An 11,251-nucleotide genomic window follows, 5' to 3' on the forward strand; every position below is an offset into this window, starting at 1 on the left:
TAGGAGGTGTGTGCGTATGAAATTCAGTACCTTTGTCATAAGCCACTTTTCCACTGCGTGGTCCAACTCGGCTCGGCATGACTCGACTTGATTAAGGACACCAGTACATATGGTGTCCTTAATAAATTGATCAATCCTATTTTAAATAAATCCCAGAACCTGGGAATTACTGTATTGAGGAATGAATCCATAATCCTCAATCACATGCAAAACCTGACACAAAATACAAGATAGAGAGGAAATAATAAATAGTATTTTTCAGACTAAGCCACCACAGCTCTTTTGAAGTGGCTCTATTTGAATTAATGTATGAAGAATTTTGCATTAATGTTTTGCCAGACCAAAATAGATTAGCAGGCCAGATCACAGACTGCAGAAGGGTCACTAATAGACAATGAGTGGCCATGGTGGAAACACTCTGGTGGAAAATCTCCGGTTTTCTGTGCTTTCCAAAGTACTTTCTCAGATTTCTTAAAGATAAGTTAAAAATTAAAATGAGACTTGACTTTGAGATTTATTGTGTTTTAGAGACAGAATTACAGACATCATCACTGTGTGGCAGTTTTCGCAGTTTTTGTATTTTGCATTACATTTTTTTGGTCATTCATTGAAATACAAGCAACTGGCTCATGAGTGCACTAAGATTGAAAACATATGTTTAACCAATGAAGTGTCAACTGCAGTTGTTGCATATTGAAACTTGACCTTGTTCTCCTGTGGAGTGAAGAGAACGATGAATGTAGATGCCGTGTCTGAGGCCACTTTCTGACTAGCATAGGATTATGTTTATAGAGGTTTTCATAAATCCTGGTCTGAAAATTGCAAAAAAAAAACTTGATTTGCAGTAGGATACAAATCCCCTGTGCTAACAATCAGGCAAATAAATCTACTTTTTATTCATTTATAGTCTTTGAACTGGACATTCATAATAATATATATATATATATATATAAGTTTAAAGACAAATGCACCCAAATGTACAAAATATTGTTTGTGTTATATATATGCATTCATTGTGTATTTAGATAACACACTGACTGTATAATCTGCTCAAAAGTATAAAAGTCACCTTGTCACTGTTCCGCAGCTCTAAGGGCACCTTGTATGTCTTAAATGGTGAGTAGTTCTGAAACACAATCTCAGACGGTATGGCTGAAACATGGGATGGTCCAAATCTAATGAGGAAAACTCAGCAGTACAAAGCTACAGTTGCTACACTATACATATTAATAGCCATAAGTATCTCACCAGAGAGAAACTGTGATGATGACCTTAATTAACTTTGAAAATATTGCTGCTAAGATGCTTGAAACCAGTGATGTAGAAAGACAAACTAAATAATTAAGTGATAGAGCTGAGCATTGTATAATGCTGATATTTTACCTTGTGATGTGTGGTCTCACTCATATCTAAGAGCTCCATGATATGGGGTGGATGCATCCCATAAGTGTTTGAGATTTGCTCTTCTGTAGTCTGGCACATCACTCGAGCTTATACAGATGGAATCAGCTGCAAAGGCACATGCAGACTGTTATGAGTGCTTTTATTCCCTATCTAACAAAATATTTTCCTATATTCTGCAACTTTATATTGTATAAAGCTGCTTTTAAACAATGCATATTGTGAAAAGCAGTATAGAAATACATTTAACTGAAGTAAATTGATAAACTTTGAATGACTTTTGACTAGTATTCTCAAATTTGAGTGAGAAGATTATACATTGGAAGCTGGCGTTTTGAAACAAACTGACTCATGTTTTTTTTTTTGTGTAAAAATACAATCTGCTGCTAATGGCAGAAATCTCTGGTTACTTGCATGATTACAATGACCAGCGAGAAATGTTTAACCCTGAAACAGGGGGCAAGACGCCATTCAGACACTAGGTCGCTTCATTGGTAATGTTGTGTTAATCCGAAACTCAAGACATTTAAAATTGATGTTTGTAAAATAACCACACGGCTACATTTAAAATTAATAAAGCATTTTAAATTCCTGCCCATTTCTTGTGAAGGCTCTTCCTCCAGTGCACATTTCTCAACTTTGAGTGTGGTGGTTGCTATGACATCGGTCGCCATGTCACTGGGCTACTGAACATTCTCAGTAAACAGCTCACTGATTGGTGTGCGTGAATAAAGACGAAAGTGGAGGGCCTGAACAGTAGCTGAGGATATATGTACCATAGCATCTTAAAATCCGTGAATAAACTGTACCTTTCATTGTGTTCGCATACAGAGTTAGAAATCTCAAAGAACAGTAAAGAGAAGACTGTACGAGATACTGTACCATAATATTATGTCATGGAACAATGGCAGAATAAACACAATTGAAAAACATTTTATTTTAGTCACATTAAGGGGCTGGCTGGACTATTGCAATGCTCTCTTAGCAGGCCTTCCAGACAGTTCTATCAAACCTTTACAATTAATCCAGAGCCCAGGAGCAAGATTAATTTTTAATGAGTCGAAAAGAATGCACGTCACACCTTTGTTTATCAATTTGCTCTGGTTACCAATAGCTGCTTGAATAAAATTCAAGGCATTAATATTTGCCTATGAAACCAACACTGGCTCTGCACCCCTTTATCTAAATTCATTACTTATATGCCCTCCAGAAGCTTGCGTTCTGCAAGTGAACATCGCTTTATTTATCACAAAGAGACACAAAATCACTTTCACTGACTTTTAGATTAAATGTTCCCTCCTGGTGGAATGACCTCCCCAACTCAATCCAAGTCCTAGCCATCTTCAAGAATAGGCTAAAAGCACATCTCTTCCATCTTTATTTGACCCTCTAACTCTATAGTGCTATCTATTCTAATTCTAATCTTTTTTATTATTATTATTAAACAATTTCCACTGTATTCATGTTTTCTTTTTATTTATTATACAATTAACAAAAGCAAAAAAATATATAATAAAAAAAAATTACTACGTATACTGCGTTAAGCTAAACTGAGACTTCTTATAGAACATACATGTCATTGCTCTTTCGTTGATTTTGATTGCTTCCATTGTACTCATTTGTAAGTCACATTGGTTAAACAGCATCTGCTAAATGACTAAATGTAATGTAAATGTCTCATATAATTTCAAAAACTGAAACTGTCATTTGCACATATATATGTATGTATTTAAAGGTGAATTAAATAATCATATATTTTTTAATTTGACAAAGTAACTAATTCCTACCAAAGCAAATATATACATATCTGACAGGACTGTTTTTTCTTTCATTCCTAAAACTGTTTTATAAAGATATCAAAAATGCATCTATTTGCCCTTTTATACTAAGTTTTTTATACTATAGTTTACCTTTTATGGTAAACTATTTTAAGTCATATCTGTTAGAACTTATATATCATGTATTTAAATATTGGTAATTACATAGATGTAATAATAAAGTGGCAAATTAGTTCATTTAAAATACTAATACAGATATTTAAAAAATAATAATAACACAGTAGAGTTAAAATTAAAATTAAGTACTTTAATATGTTAGTCAATATATTAAAATACTGTAAGTGTATTTATTCAAAGCATGACAAAAGATTATTAAAAAAATTTAAAATGTACTTTAAAGTGAAACTTTTAATTTGACATTATTACAAACTGCACTTTTTTTAAAAAGTGTAATAAGTTATGTTAAGAATCAGTGAGTACCTTTAGTGGTATTTTATTTCATTAATATTATATTATCTGTAAGTATACTAAGTGAACATTCAATATAATTAAGTGAACTTTTGTACAAGGAAGGGTGTCTGGCCCAAAGTATTAATTTTAAATATTTAAAATGTGCTTTATTTTACATTTTGAATTAGACTGAAGCTATTTTTTACAGGCCTAGCTTTCATTAGGCCTACAAACATGCATATAACCAAAAGCAAAAAAAGGGTTTACAATCTGGTGACATGAAGAATCACATTTTTAGGGTTTAATAGACATATTACAAAACTCGTCCAAGAATCAACCACTTAAAAACCCAAATTGGTCAGTCACTAATCTGACCAATCAATGTCCAATGTCTCCAATATCTATGGTGGTTACAAAGCCTAATAAAACAGACTATTTTTTTATAATCCTCAAAGAACCACCTAAAACTCAAAAATCCATTACAGCATAAAATAAGTTTGGTAATTTAATAACTGGCGGTTTGAACCATGTGACTACAAAGACCCACTGAAGAACATTATTTATATGGTTTAGTTTAGTTTTTAGAGTTAAAGGTGGTAAACCACTGAAAGTTTTGCTTGGACAGCCTATGGATGAAACTGGCAAAGTCCGATTGGTGTTAAAAAAGAAACAAACATCCAAAACGTCTACTCGTGACATGACACAACCGGTTTCCCTGGACACTTCAGTTAAACTACATAGAAACACATTATTTTCCCTGCTGTGAGGCACCACTACCCGTCTGTGCTGCTGGTCCTGGCAGGATGACAGTTCTCTAGGCTCTTTAACCGCGGGTCAGTGAGCGGCCCATTCTGACAGAAAATTGGATTAGTACAACGAGAGCTGTTTAAGAAACCAGTTTTAAGACGGACTCCTCCTCCGTCACGCCACCTTTCCCACGAGACCGTCGGGTGTTTGACCTCTCGTTCAGATTGTTCTGTATTATTCCTCGTGCCAACAATATCCCGTTCAGTAATTCGGCCAGGCGCTGCAGAAATGTCAACATCCAGCGGATGCAGGTAAGGTGCAAAACCAGTAGGTATGTGTGCCAGATTCGCTGCCTTGTAACATAGCAGACCTGTTAAATCAACTAATCCGACAGCATTTAAGACTGTCTAAATGAAAACTTATTGTGAAAAAAATATGGGAATACATTTGTAAGTATTCGCCATGACACCTGTCGCTTCTATTTAGTACATCCATTTTTATATCATAGATCAACCTTAAAGTAAACGCGAGATCAAAACCTGTATGATTTACAACGCAGTCTCTATCCTCAAGAAGAGTTTTAGCTCCGTAATTGTTTGGATGGCGATTGTTTATTCTTCATTCATATTCTTCCACTATTGTTTGTGCACTCCAATTCTAAAGTTAAAAAGGAACAATTGTTGTCGATTAGTAGCTCGAAAAAAATCCAACATTTCTAATAATATATTATCTATAAAAACAGCTATTCATAGTTACGGATAGGATACGTAACAGAGTCGGCTTGGTGGATGCGCCCAGAATAATAAGCGGCTCTTAAAGTGACAGGCTGCGCTATAAAAGCTTTGGGAAAACAGCTGAGAGAACCAAATAAGGACATCGTTGCTGTTGGCAGACCTTTTCAAAAAAAAAAAAAAAGGGAAAAAAAGACAGCACTGCGATTATAAAATAAGAGGCCTATTGTGTATTCTCACTGAGTGTTATGGAGTCCCGTAGTGTTTAAGCTCAGCTCTCTGAATGGAAAGTGCTGATCCCGCAACGCCCTGCAGCACCACGGACAGCGCATGCTTACAGCTCGGCCACTGAGCTCTGCTACCCGATAGTTTCTCTTGTTAACTCGCTCGTGGTTTACAGCTAATATAATGCTTTCTGATTATAAACGTGGGCAGTCCAACTATGTAAGCAATTCAGTAAGTATGGGTATACTGTCATTTTTGTTTCAGTTTCAAAAGACTATAAAATAATTCAGAGTATAATGGTGCTTCATGTTAGTTAAATAATGACAGACACTTTTTGACAACCAGAAAGCATAATTTCATAATGACTAACCACCTAAAGTCTACAAGTGAATTTTAAACTACCTAATCTGGTAAGCGTCAGCTATGGACCTTAGACATGGGAGCGCCATATTTAATTTTTGACAGGACTAAAAACGAGGCTGTGAGGCAGGGGTCACCAAACTTTATCTTGAAAGGCTGGTGTCCTGCAAAGTTTCAATCAAGGTCTTACTAGGTATAGGCTACTTGAAACTTCCAGGCAGGTGTGTTCCGGCAAGTTGAAGCTAAACTCTGCAGGACAGTGGCCCTCCAGGACCGAGTTTGGTGACCCCTGTTGTTAGGGACAGAAGTAGTCTACAGTGCGTTCAATGGATTGTACAGTTGTTTAACACGACTGTTCAGCTGATGAGACGTCTTAGCCAAGAAAAACAAAAAAACTTTAAATAGACAAAATCCCATAAAAACATTTTGTGAATAAAATTACGTGATCAATGTGAACAAAGCTCTTTACAGTTTGCTACAAATAAAAATACAATAGATTGCTTTGATAGTTGACACCCAAGCGAAATCCAGCAATGAGCACAGACCATTAATATAGTTATTTCATGTAGTTACAGCTCAGAAATGGATTTACACTGCAATGGTCATGGTAACATGACCAGCAATTATAGTTAAACAGTATCTCACACACTCTGGAGTGGATTCTGAAGATCATTTCTACAGTTATTGTTCAGTTAAATGACCCTCAAAGAGATAATTCAACATTTTTCAACACAATAGCATTGCAACTGACAAGGATAAATAATAAAGCTAATATAATATAATGGTCTAAAAAACAAAACCTTTATGTCACTGTATATATCTTTGCCTCTCTGTTCTACTGTAAATGCTGTTTTCAGTTGACATGCTGTTACAACTCTGAAAGCAACTTGATTGGATCACTGTAGCCTACTTGACAGGTGATTTGACATAGCATGTGTGTCTAATACAGATAATTGTGACACTTCCTTATGTCATAACCCTGTAGGAAATTAGTCAAACATTATCCGACAGTTTGGCACTTTATGATGTGTGCTTTCTGATGCATGACCGACACCATCCTTGCTAAGAAAAATATTAAGCAAAAAAACAATGTTTTGTGTTTATTTAGCTACAGCTATGAGGAGTACAAAGAAACTGCAGACTGGCTGCTTGCTAACACAGATACCAGGCCCAAAGTGGCAATTATCTGTGGTTCAGAACTTGGTGGATAGGCTGACCTGCTAGACAAGAAGAAAGTGTTTCCTTATGACGAAATCCCCCACTTTCCCCACAGCACAGGTAGGAGATGTTTTTTTTAATGGCATTCATAGCCTATTAAGAAAAAAATGTTTCATGATTTAGTCACTGACTACACAAAAATAAAAAAGTGTATCCTTTATCACTTCACAGCCAGTCTTTGGTTATTGTTTGCAGTCAAAAACATTTAATAATCTACCTCATGCCTCTTCAGTGCAAGGGCATAAAGGTCAGCTGGTGTTTGGAGAGCTGAATGGGAAGCAGTGTGTTTGCATGCAAGGCCGCTTCCACTTCTATGAGGGCTATAACATTTCCACGGTAAGAATCATCCTTAAAATATCAAAGGGAAAATTGAATTCTCAAAGGTTTAGGCATACTATAATATTGCAACAGTCCATCTGCCCACCTACAGTACAAAAGAAAAAATAAGAACAGTGCAAAACCAGAACATGTAAAAGCCTTTGGGATTGGATAGAAAATCTGTGAAATAAAGTGAAAAGGCACATGATGAAGTCAGTTGATGATTAAAACATCTTGGTTACCAATTTTCAATAATGAATCAAAGTCAAGAATCATCTCAGTGCTTCCGTTCCTTTAGCAATTATATATCACGACACTAACACAGAAGTTATTTTGAACTTAACCATTGACTTCTCAGTGTTCATATAAGCAGAGCTATCAGCAATTGTAAGTATACAGAGATGACCGTTAACCTTTGGCAAATGATCCTGTCTTCTCCTATGAACCTTTACAACATTCCAACATTTGTGTTGCTTGTGATCAAGTTAAATAATGTTCAGAAACACGCAGACAGTGCTTGCTTGCTCTTTGTTGAAGAAGCCAAGTGAAATATTACATTATGATTTATGGGATGGTTTTTATGAGTGATTGAAATCACTGTCCATATTCTTGCCTGTGTTGTAAAAAAGCAGTCATATAATTTGTTTCTCAATTTGATAATTCAGTGCAAATGAAGGGGAAAAAAAATTCAATTCAAATGTATTTAATCACAGAAAATATATGAAGACTTGTGAAAAAATGTAACATTTTCAATCCTTTTAAAATTGACAATTTAGACAAACAGGATGGGGGGAAATACAGTTATAACCTACTATATGGTTTTAATAACATATATCAGTTCATATCAAGAATTAAATTTCCTGTTTCAGAAAGATAAGAACAGTTTGTCAAAACAGCTTTAAATCTTATACTATTGTTCTGTTTTAGGTCACATATCCAGTAAGAGTGTTTTTCCTTCTCGGGATTGAGACTTTGATTGTGACCAATGCTGCTGGAGGACTCAATCCTAGATTTAAAGTGGGAGACATCATGCTGATCAAAGACCATATCAATATGCCTGGTTTTGCAGGCCAAAATCCCCTTTGTGGACGAAATGAGGAAAGGTGATTTGCTATTTAGTATATCAAGATGTTTAATGTTTTATTGAAACCCAATCATACATATTTAAAGGGATAGTTTACCCAATTTTTTTTTCAAATTATATCTATCTGCTTACCCCCAGGGCATCCAAGATGTAGGTAACTTTGTTTCTTCAGCAGAACAGAAACCAAGATTTTGAACTCAAACCGTGGCAGTCTGTCAGTCATATAATGCAAGTGGATGGGAAAAATGGCTTTGAGAGTCAAAAAAACATACTCAAACTAAACCAAATTAAACCAGGCGGCTCATGACGATACAATGATGTATAAAGACACAAAACGATCAGTCTGTGCAAGAAACTGAACAATATTTAAATATTTTTTTACCTCTGATTTTCACCGCAATGTCCGAACTGTCCTCAGCACATTCTCAACACAACAGTCGGTGAATGATGCATCTTCTTCTTCTTGCTTTACGGCCGATCGCAGACTTATAAGTGCATTACTGCCACCATTGACACTTCAAATTGAGATTGTAAATAGAATGTCAATGGTCCATTTGAAAGATAGGTTGCAATAATGCACTTATAAGTCTGCAATCCGCCGTAAATCATGAAGGCGCCGACTGTTGTGTTGAGAACGTGCTCAGGTCAGCTCAGACATCGGGGGGAAAATCAGAGGTAAAAAAAACTATATAAATACTGTTCAGTTTCTTGCACAGACAGATTGATTTGTGTCTTTTACATCACTGTATCGTCCCGGGCCGCAGTGTTTAATTTGTTTTGGTTTGTGTATGTTTTTTTGACTCTCAAAGCTGTGATTCCCATCCACTTGCATTATATAACTGACAGACTGCAATGGTTTGAATTTAAAATCGTCATTTGTTTCCTACTGAAGAAACAAATTCACCTACATCTTGGATGCCCTGGGGGTAAGCAGATAAACATAAAATTTGGGTGAACTATCCCTTTAAGTTAATTCTTTTATAATTATGTTTAAAGAAACCTAATTCTACCTTATACTCGAATTTGAAGAAAAGTATTTGGATAAGTTCTTCTTAATTTTTAACTTTGTTTTTAACAGTTCGGTCTTTGTTCTGCTATTGGCCTTGGTATATAATCTTACTAGCATTTCTCTAATGATTTCTGCAGCCTGTCCAAATGTGCACTGACATTTGGGTTCTGTCCCTGTAGATTTGGAGTCCGCTTTCCCTGCATGTCTGATGCTTATGATAGAGACTTTGCACGGTTGACTAGGGAGACGGCCCAAGATCTAGGATGTGACTCTTTCCTCCAGGAGGGTGTTTACTGCATGTTGGCTGGACCGTCCTATGAGACGATTGCAGAATGCAGGGTTCTACAGATGCTTGGGGCGGATGCTGTGGGTATGTTCTGTCTGACTACATAACACTTTTACTTTTACCATCACAATTTTGCAAGATGTAGTGTGTGTGTGTCTGTGTGTGTGTGTGTGTGTGTCTGTGTGTGTGTGTGTGCATTATATATATGTATATTATATAATATATACATTACAAAAATATTATATTAAGCCACGCAACTGCTGATGATGAGAAATGTTTCTAGAGTAATGGAATACTAGAGTAATGGCTGCTGAAAATTCAGCTTTGCCATCACAGGAATAAATTACTTCACAATTGTATTGTTTTTTTACTGTATTTTTCATCAAATGAATGCAGTTTCTCTATAATTAGGTATGAGTACAGTTCCAGAGGTGGTGGTGGCTCGTCACTGTGGGATGCGTGTGTTTGGACTCTCCCTTATTACCAACAAGGTAGTGACTGACTACAACAGCACAGAAAGGGCTAATCATGAAGAGGTCCTGGAAACCACCCGCATGCGAACCGAAGACCTGCAGAAGTTAGTCAGCAATTTAGTGACAAAAATGTAGTGTAACACATTTACCAAATTCAGTACAAAAATCTTGTAGCTGCTCTTGATACACTTTCGCACAGAATTGCACCCAGACTGCATAGAAATATAGAATGGCATACAGTAAGCATATGCTCCTCATTGCTTCCCATGTATCTTATTCAGGGTTAAAGTAACTTTATGAACTTTCCAGTGCCTCAAGACTCAAATGAGTCAAAATTTAGGCTTGGTTCATTTAGTTTATTATTGATATTATCCATATTGCAGTGACTATCACTGTGAGACTAGGTATTAATATGACACATATACTGTTTAATGCATTCACATCCTTCCTGAAAAGAAAGTTAAGAACAACTGACATTTGAAGCATTACATAACTATCAGTATTCTTGTCTTAATGTCTTTAAAGAAGAGTTAAAGAACAAACGTACATGAAAAGGGACAAACAGAGACATACATCTTTATGAAAGGAAAGTCAGTTGCAAAAACCAAATGAGGACAGATACAGTGCAATTAAACGCTAAAATTAATAAATTAATTAATATATTACATAATCACGTAAAATAATATAAAATAATATAAAAATAATCACATAAAAACGTTTTATCTTTATAGTTTATTAATTTGTCTGATGTTTCCAAAGACATTTACAGATGTTTAAATTTGTTTTCGGCAAATAATAGATGGGAAAATGTCTTTTAAATGATTTAAGATATTTTATAGATTTTTAAATGTGTAGAAATGTAATGTATTTTCTAACTTTATTTGGACTCAAACATTGAAATATAAAAATCTATTTTGATATGGTGCTGTGTGTTTTTTTTTTTTTTTTTTTATCTTTTGTGTTCTGTCCTTCTAGTTCTGAGACCCTGTGCATTGATTTATATAAAAACTATGAGAACCGGATATGTAAACTGTTGTTTTTTGCAACGCCATGCTAAATATAAGTGTGTTTAGCAAAGGCCACATGGGAATCAATATGAATAATTTCCCGCAATTCATATGTACAGAGAGCAAGATCAAAAGTAGTATACATTACACCCTGCAAAAACCTA

At 35.4% G+C, this 11,251-nt stretch overlaps 2 pseudogenes; one reads left to right on the forward strand and one right to left on the reverse strand.

Annotated features, from left to right (window-relative positions):
• Window positions 1-79, reverse strand: part of LOC113070236 (hydrocephalus-inducing protein-like) — a 41,495-nt pseudogene extending 41,416 nt beyond the window's left edge.
• A 4,242-nt stretch (window positions 80-4,321) lies between these two features.
• On the forward strand, window positions 4,322-10,970 carry LOC113070219 (purine nucleoside phosphorylase-like; annotated as a pseudogene).
• The last annotated feature ends 281 nt before the right edge of the window (window positions 10,971-11,251 follow it).

The sequence above is a fragment of the Carassius auratus genome, unplaced genomic scaffold, assembly GCF_003368295.1.
Source record: "Carassius auratus strain Wakin unplaced genomic scaffold, ASM336829v1 scaf_tig00003529, whole genome shotgun sequence".
In the NCBI taxonomy this organism is placed as follows: Eukaryota; Metazoa; Chordata; class Actinopteri; order Cypriniformes; family Cyprinidae; genus Carassius; species Carassius auratus.